General features: G+C 44.7%; 1 pseudogene across 1 annotated transcript; it reads left to right on the plus strand.

Moving 5' to 3' along the window:
- Positions 1-607: 607 nt before the first annotated feature.
- Positions 608-21198, plus strand: LOC306652765 (sorting and assembly machinery component 50 homolog; annotated as a pseudogene). The gene is made up of 3 exons: positions 608-615; positions 13728-13827; positions 19882-21198. The product of its transcript is annotated as a sorting and assembly machinery component 50 homolog (transcript).
- The last annotated feature ends 2140 nt before the right edge of the window (positions 21199-23338 follow it).

Here is a 23338-nt window from a genome sequence, read left to right on the forward strand (position 1 = left end):
TGCTGGGGTTGTGCAGAGAGGGCAGGGCCAGATGCCTTCTCCTGAGCACTTCTGTCCATCAGCTGAGCAGTGCTCCAGGGGAACCACCCTGGATGCATGCACAGTGGGGTCTGGGTCTTCCCAGGAGTCTCTTCAACTTGCATCCCACCTCTCCAGGTAACCCCAAGTTTTCTTGTTCAGATCATGAGTGACAACACACCACCCAGTGTCCCCCACAATATTTTCTGGGGCAGTGGTTTCCTGCTGTCCAGGCACCCATGTACTCCTCCTCTGCCTCAGCCCACTCCACAGGAATGCCAACCCTAGAGGGTCTCGGAAACATCCAGGGTCGGCTCCTCCATTGGTCCCTATCCCTTCCTGCCTGTGTCCTTGGTGCTCGGGAAGGGCCTTTCCCCTTCCTGGAACAATGCAGAATGTCTACCCAGGTAAGGGCATCCAAAAAATGACCACACCCCTGCCAGGAGCTCAGTCAGCCCTGGGCTGGGACCTACTGCATGAGGATGACAAATCCCCAGGGCAGCCACCACTTTGCCCCACCACTAGGCCTGCAGAGGTCATACAAGCACAGCCAGAAAGTCAGGTTTCAGGGCAAATATGAGGAATTAGGATGCGAAGGTAAGAATCCTGATTTTGAAACTGGCAACAGTTTTCAACACTAAAGTATTGTCCAGGTCACCTGCAGGCCACATTTGATGCTAGGGCCACCACAGAGCAAACTCTGATGAGCAGGCAAGCAGCAGGCTCTGACCAGCAGGCAAGTCTGAAGCTCACAAAAGACCTTCCTGCCAACAGCCCACGAGGCTAGAACACACCAGATTATCATTACACTTGTTGGAGAACGAGAGGCCTCCAAAAGTAGGTAATCACCCCAAAGACCCCAGGTCCAGGGTTCCCAGGGGGCTGCCCGAGCCATTGCACAGCATTGACCCCCAAGGGCAGTCCACCCACTTCAGGCCCCCATGAGTTCTTTCTACCCCACAGTCAGGCATCTAGAGTATGCACATTTGAAAGACGTGCCAAGCACATGATTTCAAGATTACTCTCAGGGCTTCAGACTTTGCCCTGATATTGAAGAACAAGTTTATTTAGGTGTATAATCAAAAACATAACCACACAGCACAACCATTATTCGTGATTGTTATTATTTTTCTTGAGTGTGGGTCAGTTACCTTTGAATGAGGAAAATGAGAAGGAAAAGACTAAGGAGTGGAAGGGAAGATAATAAAAAGAAGGGGGAGGAGGAAGAAGATGGCAGGAAGCACGGGAGACCATGGAAGGGAGGTAACCATGGACCTTTCTAGGAGAATATGCATGGTGGCCTGCATATGAAAGTGATCTCTCCTGATCATTTCCAAGGAGAAGATAGAAATCCAGACTTAGGTGAAATGTCCCAATTTAAAATGCCTGAAAGTATTTCATTCCTAGCTGCACTAGGAAGACAAACCAGCTTCCCCTGCGTGGCCTAGAAGGTGGAGGTGAGCCCACCCAATGGCCTCCCCAAGGTCATCCGTCCTTGCCAAGTTGCTGGCTCAAGTCAGTTGACTTTGGCTGGTGTACTCTGGATTAGAAATGGCGAAGCTCTTGGAGAGAGAAGCCTCAAGATATCCTCATAAGGAAGAATTGCCTCCCAGGGCCAGATGTTCTGAGCTGTCTTATATATAGCCTCTGCTTGGAAAAGACTCACTTATGTTCCTTCTATTTTCTTTTTCCACCTGTGGTGTGCTAACATAAATTCAGATGACTTTTTACAGGTGGCCAGATAATAACCCATGTCAACCAAATATTGGAACCTGTTTTTATGCATACCTTGCTCTGGGTATGAGCTAAGTTCCTCCTACTTTCCTGGCCCTGGGAAGGCCAAAGCTAGCCCTGCTTCCCATGAGCATCCTGGAGGTTTGGAGGCAGAGATGGAGCCTCTGGAAAGAGCCCCCACAAGGCTGCTCCCACCTGCCCCAAGTACTGGCTTGGCCTCTCAGTTTCCCAGGGCAAGAACAGTAGGCACTTGGATGCCCTCAGCTCTTGTTGCCCCTTCTCAGGGACTCTATGGGTGGATAGATTCTGACCTGAGAGCACAGGGCAGGAGACCCTAGCCACCTTGGTTCTGAGTGTCTTGTATTCATGCATATTCTGAACTTTCTCAGAATCTGAGAAGGTAATGGGTCTCCTCTTTCTGAGGGACAATTTGTGCTTGTACCCTACATGAGTCTGGCGATCACCCCCTCACCAGGGTTGACCTGAGCCCTATTGTATGGTTTTGTGAAAATATTTAAAAATCAGATGACGACACATAGGAGCAACTTCCCTGGAAAAATCATCAGGACTAGATGACCATGCCTCTAGGGCTGCCCCATCAGCAGATGGGCTCCCAGCCACCTCATTTTCTTATGACTCTGAGACCAAAGTCAGTCCCATATGCCACCTTTATCCCCTAACTGTGCTCTTGCCACAGGAAAGTGGCCCCTACAGTTACCTCTGCTCCAGCCAGGAGTGTGAAAATCACAGGGCAGAGCAGTGTCCATGGGTCCCATGCCCACTGGGCTACTCCAGGGGCTGACCCTTGGGCATTCCACATCTGCTTCAAGTTTCAGTGCCAGCCCCATATCCACTGCCAGTTGGGGAGCAGGAAGAACAGTGGCCTATTGCTGTGAGGTCTAAGTCACACGTTGTTGAGACTGCAGGTCATCTGAGCCAACAATGACTCAGTGACTTGTCCACATAGGTTCTAACATTCAGACTAAAACCACAGCAGAAAAGGTAAAAGCACCATGGACAGAGTTAGCAGGAGCTACAGCTGTGGTGCCATGACAGACGGTGGGTGCTGGAGATCCTGTGCATCCAGAAGTCTGGCATCAGTGGGAGGCACACCACCAGGCTGCAGCCTCATGAGTGTGTCTCCATAAAACCCAGACCCTTGGCTTATTTCCAGTCAGGTGGCTAAAGGAGGATAGCAGAGCTCAACCTGCACTGACTTGACTCTGTTGCTTTACATGTGAATAAACCTCAAAGAAAGCATCTTGCCTTTTGCAAACATATTAAAAATAATTACCTGTAGAATACAAACTTCACCTATATTGTACTTCCCACTATGTAAAATGTTGGTGTGTGCAAAAGGTATAAAACAAGGAAAATGGGTAATTTTTTCTCCCTTTTCTCTGACTTCTATTAGCATTGTTATAATGTGGTTTCCTCATAAAATAACATCACCTAATTTAAATGGCAACAAGACCTTGCACCATTCAAGTGATTTCTTGCTGCAGCCCTTTTCTTTCCCAGTCCTCAAGTAAACAAGTAAACATGCTGCTTGGGGCCAGACATGATCCCCACACCATCAGCTCCACACAGAAGAGACAAATCCTGCCTTGGTATACTTTATTTCCAGAGCAAAACCTACAGAATGAGTTTGCAGATACAGACTGCAGCCTGGAATTATTGTACAGAGAGCACAGGGAAGTCACATGGCCTACATCTTAGCCCAAAGCCCTGGCCTCTGGCAGGCTGCAGTCCACTCCTGCAGGCTTGGCTCTGTAGCAAGGCAGCTGAGCAGGGCATTCTGCTTCACAAGCTCAGTCTCCTTTTCAGTCAAAATCCCCTTCTGTGCCCCACACACTGGGCACTGCCCACCACACACAGAGCTGGTGATGTGAAAGACAAGTGCACACCAGTGACCACATGAGGAGCACAGGAGCAGACTTGGCACAGGAAGCACCTCCTGGTTCAGGAAGCATGGGAGACATGAGGAGGGAGTGGGGGATCCTGGCAGAGGGACTGGCAGGTCCGAAGGCTCTGTTGCCAGGCAGCAAGAAAGGAAGTGGACAAGAGCCAACCGTGCTGGATTGCAACTCACAGGGAGGGTCAGTGTTCACTTGAGAGTGAAGGAGTTGGGAAGGGGTCATGAGAAGATGACAAGATTGCCTCTTTAAAAGGACCCTCAATCTGCTGTAGGAAAGAGGCTGGGAGTGCAGCAGCTGCAGGAGCTGGAAGATAGTAAGGAGATTCTGGTGCAGCAGATGAGGGGAAGGCTATGCTCAGCTAGGCAGAGGCCTGGGGATGAGGCAGGTTGCATTGACACTTCAGAGGTGGCAGGGTCAGTGTGGTGAAATATGAGCCTTCAACAAGCCAGCATTCTCTGAGCTTGGGGCAGGCTGAGCCACCCAGCCATCTGGGCGCCTGCTGCATCCTGAGCACCCCGTTTACGTTCTCACACCTTGATCTTTGCACAGGTGTTTCAGGAGAACCTGCCCATACCAGTACTGTTCTAGTCTGAGAATGCATCATTGAGCAAGATTATCTTGTTCTTTCTTTCCTGTCCCACCCAGCCCTGATGTGCAGTGGAGGAAAGGCCTCACTGAGCCTCATCCCCCAGGGGAGGGACAAAGCACTGGGAGTGTGTATCTGACTTGCACATGCAGCTTCAGAACAGGAAGGTGTACTTTACATTCTATATAGACAAAACACTATGCTCTGCCTTACGCCAATGATGATCACACCTGATCACCAGAACCTGTGATTGCTTCTTTACACACATGGTGGCTATTTCAGTACAATTAAACTAAGTATCCTGAGACAGGAGGCAGGAGGGTAAGAACCAGAAGAAGTTAGTAAAGCAGACGTCTGAGAGGTAGGGGAGAGAGACAGATGCTGATGGGTGGATGAGTGGATGGCTGGACAGATGGTTGGGTGGATGGATGGATTGTGAATTGGTGGATAGGTAGATGGATGGAGATAGATGGAGATGAGTAGATGGATGGAAATGGATGGATGGATAGATGCGTGGATGGGTAAAGGGGTAGATGGATGGTTGGGTGGGTAGATGGATATGTGGGTGGAAGGATCGGTGGGTGGAAAGATGGGTGTGTGGGTGGACAGGTAGGTAGATCTATGGGTATATAGATTTAAAAAATATTTTTAGATGTTGATAGACCCTTATTATTTTATTCATTTTTATATGTGGTGCTGAGAATCAAACCCAGTGTCTCACACATGCTAGGCAAGCACTCCACCACTAAGGCTCAACCCCAGCCTGCTATGTGGATTTTTGATGGACTGATATGAAGACATTAGAGGAGAGGAGAAGAGGATAAACATCTTCAGAAGATAGAAGGCAAGGAAACAAATTCTCTTCTGAGCCTCCAAAGGGAACACAGCCCTGTGTCATCTGGGTTTTAGGCCAGTAAGACTGATTCTGTGCATCTGGCCTCTAAGATAATAAACACATGCTGTTTTGAGCACTGAGTGTGTGGGATTGGTTACTGCAGCTGTAAGAAGTCAGTATATTTTTTTTCTAGAGAAAACATCAATTCATTTAACAATATAAAAATTTCAATTATACAAAGAAAAAGTAGTCAAGATAAAAAATACGGGAGGTGGATTGCATCCAGAAATATGTTGATATATGTAATGCGCAGGGAGGACTTGAGTCAATAATAAACATTCCATGTGGAAAATCAAGGGGAGTATACAACATAAAAGAAAAATGCAGATAGCCAATTCACCCAGGAGAAGCCATCCAGTGACAGATGGGGGAATGGAGACAGACACCACCACCAGGTGCATCTCTTGGCCCCGAGTCTGCAGTGATGAGGAAATGGTGCTAAGAAGCCCCACCAGGGGCAACACCGACTGCCACATCTTTCAGAGCAGCAGTCTTGCTGTGTGCAAATAGCATCTGGGGGCAGAGCAGAGCCAGAAACAGCCAGGCCAAGAGGGCACTTGATTTATGAAGGAAGTGGTGCTGCAGGGAAAGGGAAGGTGTCCTGCCTCATGGGAACTGGGCAAGTTGGCATCTATATGGGAGAAGACAGAGCCTGACCCCTCTTCCACAGCATCCAGGACACAACACTACAGGCTATAAATCTGAGCAGGAAAGAGAACAATGATCGTTTCAGGTGACATGGAAGGTTCTTTATGATCTTGGGTTAGGTGAGATTTCCCAACCAGGACATAAAAAGCACCACACAGAAGAGAAGAGCTTGACGGATTGGGCTGCATTAAAATTTAAAACTGCTGATCATTAGTAGATGCCATAGAGAAAAAGGCAAGACCCAGTCACAGAAGAAATTTGTAATACATGTAACTATCAAATGGCTCATATCCAAAATGCACAAAGAACTCCTGAAAATCAATAAGAAAAAATCAGCAGACAGCCCAGCAGAAAAACAGGGTGGGACATATTTTTTAAGGAGTATTAGCATGTACAATACACACAAAGAAAGGTCACCAGGTCATGGAAAAAGAAAATGGCCACCAGAAAGTGGTGATGGTGGCTGCCAGAATGACCATTCTGGAAAAGAAAGGCAATTTCTAAACCTGGAAACTGGAATGCTTGTACTCCAAGAGGGGACCATCTTGGAAAATTTATCATCATCTGTCACTGAGAAACATATGCACACCCAGGATCTAGCTACTCCGTTGCTGGGTGGATATCAAAAAGAAAGTCACACCCACATTCACCAGAAGAGACCCAAGAACATCTGGGACTGCTCTTGTAACAGCCAAAGCTGACCCAAAGGTAGGAGCCACACAGGCAAATGAATGCTGGCCAAACTCTGCTGTTGGATCTGGGGTGACCCCAGTTGTGTCCCCTTGGTGAATGCTCTCACACTGCAGCCTACTGTGTGATTCCTGCACATGTGCTGTGCCACAATAGTGTGCTTTTTCTATATATGGGCCTGGAGAGGCTGGCTCTGAATAACCCAAAGCCAGTTCCAAATCAGTCTATAAATCTGCAGATCTCTGGTGACCCTCTGCAAGTAAATACAAATCTGGTATAAACATCTAGAACAAAGTTAAAGAGGAGAAAAAATGTAGGCATTTAACCAGACAGTTCTTCTCCTAAGAAGTTATGCTAAATAGGGATGAGCTTGATGGTGCCTACCCAGTGACAGGAGAGACTAAGGCAGGAGGATTGCAAGTTCAAGGCCATCCTGGGCAACTTAGGGAGACCCTGTCTCAGAATGAAGAATAAGGAAAAGGGCTGGGGATGTGACTCTATGGTAGAAAATCAATGGGTTCAATCCCTGATGTCAAAAAGAAAAATATTATGCTAAAGAGAGATGAGCAAGAACACAGGAGGTTCATTAGCATGTTGTGTGTAATAGCAAGAACATGAAAAAGCAATTGCACAGACACAGAAGACTAATAGAGGAGCGCTGCAATGCAGGCATGAAAATGGGAACAGAGTCTACAGCTATTGGTGTGGAAATAATAAACCAAAAAGCCAGAGCTGACTTGTGAGGGATAGAAAGGCCAGTGGTCCATTCTGAGCTTTACATGTAACATGACTAGAGTGTAAGGAGGGCAGCCAAGGGGGCAGGATGGAAAGTTACAAGCAGGTGACAGGGTGTATGGATCCACAGCCCCTTGAGAGACAGGTGGGGAAAGGAAGGTCCACCTGAGCAGCAGAGATTAACTGCAGAGTGCCCAAAGGAAACTCAACCAGGGGCTCTCAACCATAACAAGACAAAGGGAGGCAGGGATAACTAAAGGTCCATTTCTTTAGACAGCCCAGTGGGAGAAAGTAAAACCCAAGTCACCTCATGAAAACTGCACCCCACAGTCCTCAGTCAGTAAGGAGCCAGCAGGGAGGGGCCTTACACTCTGGGATAGGATGCTGGTGGTAGCTGCTCCTGTGTGCCTGCTCCCAGACACCCTGTCTTTCAAGACCTCATTAAAACAAAGCAAGTGTTCCTTGTCTCTTGTCCATCCTTTGGGCTTAGACAGGCGAGTGTGTTTCTTTTAATGGCTATGACAGGTTGATAAAGGTGAATGACAACCTGGGCATGAAAATGAGTAGTATACAGCTATTAGTCTGGAAAAGTTACACCAAAAAGCCAGAACACTGCTGGCCAGCATGAACAGTGGAGCCCAAGTACATAACATTGATGTGCACCTTCCTAGGGAAATTGCTGGAGGAGGCTCATCCAAACAAAATGAATATGCTGTAGAGACACAGTCACAGGGATGTTTAGAAAAGCCATGTTAAGGAACCAGCCCAGGTGCCCATCAACAGATGAATGACTAAAGAAAATAGGGTCTGTATACAATGGGATTTTACTCAGCCATAAAAAAGAATAAAATTATGGCATTTGTTGGTAAATGGATGAAAATGGAGAATATCATGCTGACTGAAATAAGCCAGATTCAGAAAGTCAAGAATCAAATGTTTTCTCTCACATGCAAGAAGCTAGATCAGAATAAAGTGTGTAGGGGGATCTCATGAAATAAAAGGGAGACCAGTGGAGGAGAGGAAGGGATTGAGTGGGAAGGAGGAAAGACGGGAAAAGGTATAAACCGTGGAGTGAAATTGACTACGTTATGCCATGTGCGTTTATGAAAATACCAGAGGGAATTCCACATCTATGCATATCTCTAATGCACTGATTTAAAAACTGTAAATAAAAAGAATATCACCATCTATTCTCTCCAAATGTAGGTAGCAAATGACATTTAGCCACACATGGCATGAGTATGTGTGCATGTGTAACAGCAGGGATGCCCTGGGCCCTAGTGCACCCAACAATGGCCACATTCAGGGAAGAAAATGTTCCATAAAGCATCTCTTCTTATTGGCCACAGATTCTAGAGAAACAGCCCTCATCTTAGATGTGACCCAACCTCTCTGTCTTCCTTACCTCTGGGTTAGAAAACTTCAATTTAGGAGGCAAAAAAAGTGAAGATGCTTAATAGTCCAAAACTATTTAAAAAAAACAAACTATAAGTAAATGGGTAGATGAGAGCGTTCAGATGGTAGTATGAGGAGTGTGATGGCTGGCTGACCATGGCAGTAACAGGTCAGGGCTCACCTGGGAATCTCCAAGGCATGTTGGGCCTTGACTGTCACCACTGGGGAGGAGGGGCAGGGATGCTGCTCAGCACTCTGTGGTGTTTAGGCCAGTCCCACAATACAGCCCTGGCATCTGTTAATCTTACCAGAGAAACCCTGAGCACAAGAGGGCAGAGGAATTCCAGCAAGCACTGGAGTGCAGGGAGACCTCAGAGACCTCATCTGTATCTGCCCCACACCTGAGCATGACAGTCATGCTGTTCTGCTCCTGTCATACCTAACGTGGCTCTCAGCACCATCTAGAAGCCTCTGCACCCCTCTTCCCCTTGACTCATCCACTTTGTCCCAGAAGACCAAATGAGGTTTTTTTACTTCAGTGACAAAGGACAACAAGGCACCAAAATAGGCCCTAAAAGGAGGCCTCTTTCTACCCAGGGGGGACCATGTAAGGAAGCACCTGCTCTGGGGGTCACAGGAAGGGGGAGAATTGACCCAGCCTTGAGACAAACCACATGTGACACCTGGAGCCAGGCCAGAACACGGGCCAGTTCTGAAACTCCCTGTCCTGTTTGTTATCAGCAAACTGAAGGTTCAAGTCTGGGGAGTACCCAACAGACAGAAAGATCCTGGGAAGAGCAAAGTGGTCACATATTCAGAGCCTCAGCATTTCTGCTTTGGCAAGCCTGGGTCCTGCAATATATCCATCTGCATCCCCAGGGTTAGCCAGAAGCTCCATGGCTTAGAATGGAGCTCTGTCCCTCAAGAGCTGGGGTTTGTACCCCCTCTGTGCAGGGTGAGCAGACCCCTCAGCCTTGGACTGAGACCTGGGCTCACAGGCCTTATTGAAGAAAGTACTGTTCATCTGCAACCTGTTCCCTCAGAAAGAACAGGGAGAACATGTGCACCCAGCTCCCTCCCAAGCACCCTCCATTCCAACAGGCCCATAAGGACCAGCAACTCAAAGGCATACCTCCAGAGGTCCTCAGAAGTGTGACCCCAGCCTTCAGAGGAAAACGCTAGAACCTGGAGGACACTTGGCTAAGACGGATTCAATCACCATCCTCTGGGATGAAAAAAACTCTTATCTACCTCTCTTCAAGAAAATATTCAAACAATTTCTTCATTAAAAATAGCCATAGTGACCAGCCATTAAGGCTGGAACTTCACTTCAGCCCTCCTACCTTTCTCGGTTTTTAGATTGACACCTTCTCACTTCACAAGGACAAAAATGCACAAGACATCCACTACTAGCCTCAAGGCCCCAGAGCCTCCAATTCCCCTGCAGAGGTAGTGGGAGGCCATGGGCTTCCCCAGTCACTTACTGCTAGGGAGACTGAGGATGATGGAGACAAGATGCCCAGGCCCCATCAGAGTCTGGTCAGACAGTGGGGCCGCTGGACACCCCAGCTCCTGTATCTGGAAGATTCCATGGCATTCCTCAAGAGAAGAGCATGCATGTTTCCCAAGTGTGCAACTCCACTCTGTTCAGTCTGCAGCTGCTTCTCCAGCCACATTGAAACCTGGGGTTCTAAGTCCTCCAGAAGCCATCATTACCCTCCTTGTACCAGGACTCAGCACACTAGCAAAGTGGGCAGGTCCCCAGCCCTCTCTGCTATCCTCTCTGCCCCAGAGAGTTCACAGAGCACCTGATGCCTGCACCTGCTACCTGCACCCAGGTTCCTTGCCCCTTCAACTGTCCCTACACCTTCCCCCTGTACCCATACTCCTGCCCCCTGCACCTGCCCTTTACACCACACTCTTGCCCTGGCACCCTGCATGTGCCCCCTGCATCTGATTTTGTAGTGGCACCTGCTCTTTTTGCTGCAGCCTACATTTATGGAACTTCTTTCTGCTATGTGTTTACCACTGAACATTTCTCTTTGAAAAACTGGCATTTGGTTTGCTCCCATTGCCACCTCATATGATGCTTGAGTGAGCTGTAGTTGAAATTGTGTGGTTTTATTTAAACGTTTACTTCTAATGAGTTATATTTCTCACCAAAGTACTTCCTTTTAAAGAATCAATTCACTAAATTTAGCATTCCACTACCAGTTAGGTATATAATTCAGTCAGGTCATTGAAGGATTACCTTCATGTTTCTTGCACCTATTTACTGGATTTTCTCTGTTTTTTTTTTTTTTTTGTGACAGATCACTTTCATTATTTTGTAAAATCCTTTAGGATTATGAATTTATAAATTATAATTGGTTAGAGAATATACTAGCTACTGAGATTGAAAATTTAGATTTCCCATGTACTGATATGTATCTCAGTAATTTTTCTCTGTATAAAGGACAATAATTAGTTTGTTTGATGAGAACATCATATTTCACTAAGAGTGCTAAGCCTGATATGAAGAATTCCATGTTGAATACAGCATACATGTTTCATAAACTTTGGCTTACATGGCTTAAATATCTTAGAGGATATGTGTATTGACATGCAGAAGAAATTCTAAGTCAGTGTAAAATACATGGAAATACTCATTTGTTAATTACTAATTAGTTAATTAATTGACTTTGAAACAGGATGTAGCTTAAAACTCATTTCAACTGCATTTAATAGCTGATAAACAAATGGCTAGAAAGGCCTCATCAGTGTTGCACTTGGCACATAAATACTTTTGATCCCTTAATAAAAAGTAAGCCTGTAGGTAGGGGACTTCTGGCCATTTTCCTTCCTTTCTGTAGCATGAACCTCATAGAGACAGAGTATTATGGTTTAGACTTGGGCCATTTCTCTTTATCCCCTAATTTGTATTGAGGTAAATCAACATTACAAAAGAAAATTAATCTCTTCTTAAGAGTTTCCATGCAAAATGGTCCCAGTTTTGCACTATGTGCCCCAAGGAAACGGTAGCTTATATCAATAGTTGATTTTCTGTCTGCCAAATAAAACCAGCTTGTTTTGGTGGCACATTCCTGTAATCTCAACAACAAGGGAGGGTGAGGCAGGAGGATTGCAAATTCAAGGCCAGCCTCAGCAACATTGTGAGGCCATAAGCAACTTAGATGCCTTAAAATAAAACAATAAAAAGTATTGGGCATGTGGCTCAGTGGTTAAGTTCCCCTGTGTTCAATCCATGGTACAAAACACACATACACACACATACACACATTTCATAAATACATAAATAAGTAAATATGTATATAAATGACAGAAAATGTCAATACCCTAGGAGTCCCTCAGAAGCTCTGACATGCAAGAGAGATGAATGTAAGAAGGTGTCCTTCCAATATATTCCATTTTAAGCACAGAACCAATTGATGTCCCTTTGTGGTTTTCTAGAACTTGATAGCATGTGTGTCCAAGTCCATCAACTCATGCCTTATTTGCTGAACTCACTGTTGCTCAATTATGTAATCTTACTGAAGAAACATCTTCAATCACCTTATGAAAGTCAATTAATATAACTTTAGTATATGACCCTTAATCCTTTTGCAGATAATTTGAAGAGTAGAATGGTATCTATATTGGAGAATGGAGGGGGCCAGAGGTCTTTGTGTCACTCTGTTGGAAACATAGCCAGTCCAAAAATAATAAATACTGTCTTTTAATAGGATAAATGACAGTAAAGAGCAAAGATCATGGTATTGCTTGACTTTCCCTTGGAATAAGAACTATGAGGGGACAGAGTGTTCATGCAGAATCGCTATACATTAAGGACAAAAGCTTCCATTTTGGTGAAAACATACCAGCTGTGAAATGTCTTAAACCTAACAAGTGTCCCATGAGGTGATTTGTAAGGAGATAAAGATGGTGAACTCATTGCCCTCAAGATTCTGGGCATGACCTCTAAATGAAGGTGATATGATGCTCATTATTGAAGAGAGTCAGGGGGACACCATAAGGCAACAGTCAGAACAGTGAAGTCACACTGCCTCTCTGGTAGCCTTGCTCAAAACAATGCCACAAAAAGCAAGAGAGAGTGTACATCTCCATGTTAGCAGGAAAAAAAATGGTGTCACTGCAGATACTGACTGGAAGATGAACAATGATGACATAGCTCACATCAAACAGAGCACAGGTATGACATACAGAAGAGTTTTGGCAAAGAAGTGTATACAGAGAAGCTCAAAGCAAAAGGCAAGATATCAGAGGTTGTTAAACATCATCTCAACCAAAGCTGGGAGAGGAACAAGGTGAAATTAAAATACTAATCCTGTAGACAGCTGTCGAGCTGTGTGGAGACACCAGGTTAGAAGTCACAGGAGAGTAGGAATTTGAGCTCCAAACCTCAGTTCCTGTGCTCCAAAGAGAGAAAATTTTAATCAGACAACAAAAGCCATGCAAGAGAACTTTATTATAAGTAAAAGTAAAGTAAGAGCACTCTCACAAGAGTGGGTCATCTCCCAGGACAGAATGAAAAACAAAACCGTGCTGTCTCCAAATTTATTGGTGTTTTGTGGTTACCTTGAGAAATGGGGTCCACCTTCACCACTCTTTGCCAATCATATGTTCAACTCCTCTATGGCGGGTGGCAGAGTTTTTGACCCTAGTTAGTCCTTTCCAGAACTGTTATAGTGACCATCCTTATAAGGGGAAATTTCATTTACAAGTCAATCCTGTGTTAGTGAGAGTATTGGGGTTACTGACCAGACAGAATTTACTTTTGTATGTCTGCACTACTATGAAAATTTTTCTTCTGAAATGTATTAAGATACACATGGCCATATAGTCTGGCTTTACAATGACACTGTCAAGAATTTGTATAGCCTCATTAATCTTTCTTGACGCATTCTTAAGTGGCTCCCTTTTGTTCTGTTTATTTGTACATCTGTTGTTTTTCTACACTATCTTATTACCCACTTCCCTTAAAAGTAACTTAAAGAAAACCCATGACCTTACCCTGTTATTGGTTTGCATTTCACTGCTCACTACTCACTGCTCCCTGCCATATCCCACCCTCTGAGAGAACTGACAATGACCCTCTTTGTTTTGCCAGGTACAGGGAAGAGAAGGGTCCCTTTGCCTTGGAGCTACAGGCTGGATGGCAGATGAACAGGACTCCCCCTGCCTTCCACAGGGACTACACAGTAAAAAAGGTAGTGGTCAGGTGTCAGTTGCAGAGCCAACTCTGGCAGGATGCCCTCCTCACACTGGAGACCAGCCGGACTTTCATAAACTTGATGAAGTTCCTCACTGATCTTCAATAGCCCCATGGAAACATTTAATAAAAATCCTCACAGATGAGAAGTTGAAGCACACACAGCAGTCAAGTTTGCCCTGAACTAGCAAATAAGGGTCTGGATGGCAGGTCCCACCACCCTGGGTCAAGGCTTCCACTTGTATCTTCACTGGACTGAGTCCTGATAGAGTTGGTTTATGATGCAAAAATTCAACATGATAGCTTTAAAAACAGGAAAGCATAAGTTCTAATCACCAAAATATCCCCTTTACTAACCATATTACAGTACAAAATTCTGATGTCTTTCAGATTTAATAAATATAATCATATTAAATATTATTACAGCATATTACAAACAACACAAAATGCAAAGATGGCATTCAGACTTCTCACAAAACATATTTTGTCCTAGATTTAAAAGACCATATTCAGATATATCACTTATATATTTTTATGGAGCATGTCAAAGGAATTCAACATATGTATACAATATAAGTTTTATCAAGTAACACTGATTTGATTTTGAGGTCACTATAGTGTAATCTCCCTTCATTTTTTTGTGATAAATGACTGCATAGAATTCATACTGTGACAGAGCACTATCTCTGTGTGCCCTTCAAGAATGGGGACATGCTAGCATTCTAAGCAGTCATTGATGTAGGACATATGAGGCTGTACACCTGAGGAATTTGCAGGAAGCAGGTTAATTTAAGTGCAGCAATCCAGAGGGGCTAACACCAAAAATCTCTGAACCCCAGGTCTGGAAATTCTCTGAGATTTCTACTCAGTGGGTGGTTACACAACATGGTGGTTAACATAACAGTTACTTTTTGTTCCACATTCTTAGGTTTCACAAGTTTTTATTAGAAAACAAACTAACTTTTGCACTTCAACAAGTGAGATTGCAGGCCTGACATTGTACAACTAAAAGAAACCTAGTCTTTACAACAAGTCCCCACCAGACTTGTTGGGGTGCAATCCCAGGAAATACAGGTGACAAAAACCCAGGAAGATGAGGCTCCCACTCCTCATCAACTTGGGATTCCCAGAAAGGGATACCAACAATTCCAACCCAAAGCAAAGATGTTCAGACTTCTCTCACCAAAGTGGAGAAGCACAGATGTTGGGGCCTTAGTGAATTCTTGTTAGTGGCTTACTGGTAAAAGTATTTAGTTAAATTATTTGACTTTATTGAGACTCAGTTGTCTCATCTATAAAGTTGGATTGAAAACAGCACTTTTTCTGTGGGGATTAGGTGTGTGTTTTAGAAAATGAACCACATGAAGTACTCCAACTCAAACCATACAGGTTTAGTTCACAGTACTGTGACTTAGCAGCTGTGTGACCTCAAATAATCACTTCTCTATGCTTCAGTTTTCACATCTGGGAAATTGGAACAAAACTGGACATGATAATGAACTTACAGAGCTAATATGGGTTAACATATGTGAGGTGGTTAGGATACAGTAGATGTCCTTTGAGATGGCAATCACTATTATTAGAAAGGACTTGTGTGGAAGATCCATCTGGATGTAGTAAGTGGTGTTCAAGAGTTTCAAGACAGTGTGGATATCTGGCGCTGTGTCAACATGGCTCAATGGGTTAATAGTGCAGAGTTATTCTGTGAGGGTGTGTCAGTGTGACAAAAACACATCACAGCTCACCTTGGTACACATCAGAACTACATATACATAAAAACATAATAATAAATTTTAAATAAAAATAAGATCCACCAACTCTCTGATCATAGGCAAGGTCGATGTCTCATGCCTCCTTCTGCAACTGTCAATCAGAACTAATGGGATCACCCACCAGAGAGGGTGGGGCAGAAGAGATAACCCCAGGGGAACTCTGGGAAGAAGGCTTGGAAGTGCTGGGTGCTCAGTCTTCAAATCTCAGTGGCAAAGTGAGTGGCTTGGAGCTGAGGCTCAGGTTTGAATTATGCATCTTGCTTGTGGCATGACCTTGGCTCAGTCATGTGTTTTTTCTCAGCCTCAAACTCTTGGTTTCTGACATGAAATAATCAGGCCTAGTTTGCAGGGTTAAGAGACATGTCTGTAGGGTGGCACTGAAGGGCTTTCCTTTTGTGGACCTCTGTTCCTGAGGTCATCACATGAAGCACCACCGACATCCTCATTCACAATCTCGATGTCTTTGTCTCCTCCATCAGGAGGCTTTAGTGCAGGGTCAAGATGAGAAAATGCTTTATGAGGTGCAGCTTCATGCAGGGGTGTGAGTCAGGTGGCACAGAAAGACGCCCTCCTCAGGTGTGTCTCATTCCCCCACCACTGCCACTTCTTATATTCCAGTCAAAAATGACCCCAAGGAAAGCAGACTATGAGGAGCAAGTAGTCTGAGCAGCCCTGAGGAGAGGTTGCATCCCACCTGCCCTCCCTTCTGTCTGAGAACCTGTGAGACCCATTCACTGACTCAGCCAAGGGTGGACCTGCCTTCCCAGCTAGCAGGTTCAACATGCCTCCCATGCTGAAATCCAACTCAGCTCTCAGACACCTCAGTGAAGTTCAAATAGGTGAGACCTGCAGGTTAGTCACCAAGACCTGAATAAGAATGGACATTAGGAGCTGGGTTGCTGAGGCAGGAGGATGGAGAGTTCAAAGTCAGTCTCAGTAAAAGTGAGGAACTAAGGAACTCAGGGAGACCTTATCTCTAAATAAAATACAAAATAGGGCTGAGATGTGGTAAGTATTTGAATGCCCCTGAGTTCAATCCTGGTACCCCAGAAAAGGAATTGACATTGGTTTGTAATGATAAAAACAATGCCCCTATTCTCCAGGGGCTCCATGAATGTTTGTTGAATGAATAAATGCTTTTGGCTTCCATCACTGATTATTTATTTTCTGCCAATGGTATGCTAAGCATATAACCTGAATTCCTGTAAGTGCCACAGGACCAGCCCATGAGTAACTTTCTGTCACTGTCCTCATTTTATAGACTAGAAAGCTGAACCCACATGTTGCGTGGCTGGATGCATGGCTACTGAGCAGCAGAACCAGCCTTGAACCCTGGCCTGTCTACCTGCCCATGCCCCCCACACACCCAGGACTTAACCAAGTGTCCTGAACCAACCAGACATTAGGGGCCTATTGAATGAACAAATGTCACAGACCATCTGCTGGAGTCTCCCTGGGAAAATACACCCTTTTCAAATTTCTACTGAGTTTAAGTGTCTCTCTTGTCAGCTCCCCTGGACTTCTTAAAACTCAGGGAGGAGAAGGCACCCTCAGGCTTCAGAGTCAGTAGTCAATGGCAGATTAACATCCATGTGTTCCCAGCCCAGGATGGCTTCCTCTTCCATGATGAGTCCTGGGATCCATCACTCTTCCTTGATGTGACCTGAGGACAGAGTAACTTCCTGGTTCCTGACATCAGCTCTTGCTCCTGAAAATGAGCAGAGGGTCACCTGCAGCCTCTCCTGTTCATGTTTACGAGAGGCAGAGTGGAGGAGCTGATGGAGAGAGCAAGTTGCATGTGGGAAGGCCAAGTGCAGACTCCCATTCTGTACCCCCCGCCCAGGCCCTGAGCCAGAGCAACAGACAGAGGCTCAGTCATCTAGGGAGGAAAACAGTCCTGGAAACAGGTGTGAGGTTTGTGACCCTGCTCCACAGCTGCCAGTGGAGCAGACCACAGGTCCAGTGAATGCGGACTCTTGTGGCTCTTTCTCTTCTGTTCAAGATGCCACAGATCTAAACCCTACTTTTGTTTGGTTGAAGAAAATAAGAGATGTGGTGTCTCAACTGAGCAGGAGAGTGGAGAGATGTATTGTGGTTTCAGAAACAGAAGAGCTGAAGTGTCCAGTGTCCCAGCATTGAGGGCTGAGGGCACCTGTCATCATGGTGGATGTGAACACCCTGTGTGAAGTATTTTAAAAGATCTAATAAATACAAGAGGCCAAGAGAGGAACTAAAATGGGAACGTGGGTCTTATGGCCCATGTTGACACGAAACTGAGCCTCAGAGAAATCACGTTCCTGCCTTAGGTCACACAGCAAGTGACTCTGTTCCTTTTATATTTTTTTCTTATTTTGTTTTCATTTCATTTGGGGGAGAGGTAACAGGGAACTGAATCCAGTGGTCTTTAACCAAGAAGCCACATTTCCAGCCCTTTTTATTCTTATTTTGAGACAGGGTCTTGCTAAGTTGCTGAGGCTGACCTTGAACTTATGATCTTCCTCTCCCAGCCTCACCAGATGCTGGAATTACAGACTTGTATCACCAAGTCCAGAAAGGAATGAGTTTTTAAAGGTTATAAATGTGATTCAAAAGGTTTTTGGACACAAAATGGCTCATTAAAAAAACAAACAAACAAAAAAAAAAAAAACTATTTCAATAATTTCAGCAAAAATGGAAAAAATAATACAGCGTGTGGCTGCTGCTTCTTGGTCACACCAGGAGATTCTGACAAGAGATGGTAGAAGGGTAAGTGATTCAGGTTCTACTGCATCTGAGGTTTGAATTTCCAAAGCCCAAAAACATAGTTTCTATTGGAGGCAACAGCATATTTGAGTAGATCAGTTGTTACATATTGAACTAGCTAAATATAGGAGAAAATGTTGCTGTAGATATTTATAATTTTTTCTGTCTGGTCAAATTGACTTATCATAATGGGCTCTTCTAAAGCAGGTTGCTTGTCCTGGGCAAAGTTAGCATGGGGTCTGGGGAAATCTCTGCCATGGGACTGTCCCATGTGTGGCAGGATCTCGAGCAGCAGGCCTGACCCATGCCCACTTGGGGCCAATGGCATGCTCCCCCAGTTGTGAGCGCCCAAAAGGCCAGATGTCCTCTGCCCGCCTCCCATTGAGAACCATTGTTCTAGAGTCAGAACTGGTTATTGTTGAGTGTTGGAGAGTCAGTTAGTACAGGGTGATAGTGGGAAGAAACAAAATGATTTCCTTCTGGAAAAGAAAACAAAACCTGACTCTGATAGAAGAATTCAAACAGAATAATCTAGTGGTTTTGTCTCCATGGAAGACTGATGTAAATGATTATGTGCAGTACTAAAAGCCTTCTCATTAGCATCCTGTTGAAGAGCCCCTTGGCCCACCCACACAAGTGTCTGAAACACGACTGGTCCTGAAGTTGGCTAAACTCCTTTCATGCAGTCCACAGAATGGTCAGGAAGTCATGTGCAGAAGGTCTCCCCACAAGTACCATTCAGAGTCTAATTTCATTATGCTTTTCCCAAGCCCAATTAGCTTCATGAGCTGCTTAGATCAAAAGCAACACATCTGTGTGTGTGTGTGTGTGTGTGTATGTGTGTATGTGCATGTATGTGTGTGTGTGTATGTGTGTATGTGCATGTGTGTGTGTGTGTGTGTGTGTGTGTGTGTGTGTGTGTTGAGGTGTGGGAGATAAGGTGCCCACCATCCTGGTGAACCAGAGTCTGTTTTAGCAATACAATCCCTGTACCCTAGGAAATCCTTTGGTCTCCAGCAAACCAAAGCAACTGGTCCCCCCAGGGGAGAACATGAGAGCTGCTCATGGAAACCCTTCCTGTAACGTGGCAGTTAATAAAGAATAAAGGACAATGACACAGAGATCCTAAGCATACAAGGCCACAAGACAAGCAGGCTTTGTGGCCCTGTTTTGTGTCAGCACCACACAGTAACTGAGGTGGGGCAGGGTCCTTCAGCATAGAATAGCTATTAAGTTGTAGGAAGGAACCTACCTGAAAAGAATGGATTTCCAGGACCCATTTCTCCAGGGAAGCATCAACAGATTGAGCAACATTTGAATCAACTTCTTAAGAACTCTGGAGGGCACTCAGAAATTCAGAGCAACTAAACACTGATTTTTGGAAGCGTCGAAGAGGTCAGAGAGTAGGGTGACTTTTCACTTGCCTGTTTCATCAACTTCCTCTGCTAAGTTATGGTCTTGAATAGGTCAGTTGTATTCCAAGGGTGGAATCCTGGCCCTCAACTCTGAGGGCTGCACAGTAGATTCTCTTCTCAAAGAATTGTGAACCTGAAGCTAAACAGGAAATACTGGAAAACAAAGACATGATAGTTCAGCATGTTCACTTCAATGGTCTTGGAAGGATTAGGGATGACGTCATCATGTATGAAATTGGATATGTTTTTAAGGCTAGAAACCTCATTGAGGTGATGAGGAAGTCTCACGAAGTGAGAAGTTGCTGCGTCTAGGGATCTTTAGACAAGTGGACGTTCTTATGGACACATGTCAAGGTGATGATGTGCTGCCCAATGGGCTAGACATCACCTTTGAGGTGACAGAGCTAAGGAGACTGATGGGCAGCTACAACACCATGGTCAGGAACAATGAGGGCAGCATGGTACTCAGCCTCAAGCTCCCTAATCTTCTAGGACATGCAGAAAAAGTGACTTTTCAGTTTTCCTATGGAACTAGAGAAACTTCCTACAGCCTGTCTTCTTCAAACCACAGCCTGGAAACTTTGAGAGAAGCCTCTCTGTGAACATGTACAAAATCACTGGGCAGTTCCTGTGGAGCTCGCTTTGGGAGGCAGACAGAGGCATGTCCACCAAGTGCAGCTTTCCCATGTGGAAAAGCAGCCACAACTGTCAAGTGGGAGGGTGTGTGGCGGGAGCTTGGCTGCCTCTCCAAGACGGCATCTTTCATGGTGCAGAAAGAAAGTGGGCATTCACTGAAGTTGTCCCTTTCACACACCATGGCCATCAACTCTGGGAATTCTTCCATCTTACCAACAAGAGGCGCCTTGCTGAAGGTTAACCACGAACAGGCGGGCTACGCTGCTGGGGATGTGAGCTTCCTAAAAGAAGACTTTGAGCTTCAGTTGAATAAGCAGCTTGTGTTGGATTCGGTGTTCTCAGCCTCTCTCTGGGGTGGAATGTTGGTGCCCATTGGTGAGAAACCCTCGAGTATTGCCAACAGGTTTTACCTCAGAGGACCCACCAGCATCCATCGACTCAGCATGCACAGAATTGGGCCCCAGAGTGAAGGGGACTACCTGGGAGGAGAGGGCTACTGGGCTGGTGGCCTGCACCTGTACACCCTGCTGCCCTTCCGGCCAGGCCAGGTGGCTTTGGAGAGCCCTTCAGAACCCACTTTTTCCTGAACGTGGGAAACCTCTGCAACCTCAACTATGGGGAAGGGCCAGAGCCCACATTCATAAACTGGCCAAGTGCATCCACTGGTCCTACAGAGCAGGCATCGCCCTCAGGCTGGGCAACATCACTCACCTGGAGTTCAACTACTGCGTCCCCATGGGAGTGCTGCTGGGTGACAGGATATGTGAAGGCATGCAGTTTGGAGCCAGGATACGGTTCCTATAGCTGGTGCTTCCTCCAGAGAAGCTTGGGAACACTGGCAGCAGAAGTTGCCATGCTACATGCCTTCCCAGGGGAGGCTTTTGTGTGGTCCTGGGTCACAGCTCCACTGAGAAACCAGCCAATATATTTTAAAGACAAATAAACAAACAAAAAAATGAAAAAAATATAGATCAATGGAATCCATCAAAATTAAAACTTCTGTGCATCAAATATCATTATCAAATAAAAGACAAATAAAATGGGAGAAAATATTTGAAATTAAAACATTTAATATGATAAGGATCTGGTAATCAAAACATATAAAGAACGTTTAAGTCAGTAACAGAAAGACAAACCAATTTACAAAAGTTGAGTGAACATTTCTCCAAAGACACAAATGACTGCATTATCATTCATTAAAGAAATCCAAGTCACAATTACAAGGACACATCAGGATATCTAGAATAAAAAGAAGAGAATAACAAATATTGGTGATACATGGAGACACTGGAACTCTCATACATTGCTGATGGGCATCTAACATGGTACCATCAATATGGAATGTGGTTTCATCGTTCTGCATAAAACATTAAACATATAATTAACATTTGACCCACCAATTTCACTTACAGGTATATATACAAAAACTTTGAAAGGAGTTACAGAAAACAAATGTTTTATATACAAATGTTCACAGCAGCACTATTTACAGTAGCTAAGAGATAGAAACGACCAAATGTCTATCAACAGATGAATAGACAAATAAAATGTGAGATAGACTTACAGCAAGTGCTCAGCTGTGAAAGGACTCTCATGCCTCCTGCAACCTGGAAGAATCCAAGAACACTCTGCTAAACAAGAGAACCCAGACACAAAAGTTCACATACTGCATGATTTCAGTGAGGAACCAGGAGGAAACTGGGAAGCAGCAAAGGATTTCTGCTTCTCAGTAGCACCTAGGTTTTTAATCACAATATCAATAACATCAGCCACAGAAACCTTTTATGGAGTGTTGTCACACACTGAGCTAGACACATGGCATGTGCTACATTACTGAGCCCTCTCAATATCAGAGGCCCATTTAACTGATGGGGAAACTGCTCTCTGAGAGGTAATTTCAAAACAAGATTCAATCTCTGCATTTTATGGAAAAAAATCAAATGTACTTCTAAGAATTACAGAAAAGTGTAATGGGTTGCTGCCAAGAGCTCTGCAAAATTCCAAGCAATTGTATTGCAATCTGATATTAAACCCATCCCTGCTTGTCTAATGATATCATTGAAGGTAAAAGCATCCTAGAGATTCACCATCCAGTGCAGTAGCTCCTAGCTACCTGTGATTCCTAAACTTTAAAATTGAAATAAAATAATAGGAAACTAGTTCCTAATTGCATTAGCCACATTGCAAATGCTCAGCAACCATATATGGCTAACGTCTACCATATTGAATAATCACCTGTGGAACATCTCCATCGCTACAGAAAGCTTTAGTGGATGGCATCACTCAGAAACACTATGCTTTCAAATTTCTGAGGTTAGTCTGACAATCTTGTGACTCTTCTCTTCTCATGACCTTCCCATGTTTTGGTAAACAGGGTGTGTGTGTGTGTGTGTGTGTGCATGTGTGTAAACATCTCCTCCTCAAAACTGAGCCTGTCATAATACTTTTGAACAGTCATACCACAAATACTCCAGGCCCTGAATTGATTTATCTTTATGTTTGGGTGAATTCTTCACATTTTGGGTCTCTTTGGTAATCTTTTCACCTCATTTTTTTTTTAATTGCCTTGGCTGGCTGTTATAATTCATCATGAATGCATCTTGGCCTAGGCCTGACTCTCCTGACAGAAGGAACAGTCAGTCTTCGAGAGGTCTAAGGCATTTTTCTCCCTTCATCTTTCTCAGTTTCCAGCATATATTTGTCACTCTAAGAAAACATGAACTCTGGATTTGATGTACTTTAATTGATTTCACCCTCGACAAGTCATACTGCCCATCAGCTCTTTTATTGGGTTTCCCTGAACTTTCCTTAAAGCTAGGGTTTTCATCTGGGCCTGAAACCAAGCTGTCATCAAGCAATTTCCTCCCCTCACCAGCTCTCAGGACCCATCTTATTTCCATTCCCATAAATCTCCTGAGAAAAAAGAAAGAGATTTGCAATGGTA

This window comes from Sciurus vulgaris, assembly GCF_902686455.1.
Source record: "Sciurus vulgaris genome assembly, contig: HiC_scaffold_570_arrow_ctg1, whole genome shotgun sequence".
Classification (NCBI taxonomy): domain Eukaryota; kingdom Metazoa; phylum Chordata; class Mammalia; order Rodentia; family Sciuridae; genus Sciurus; species Sciurus vulgaris.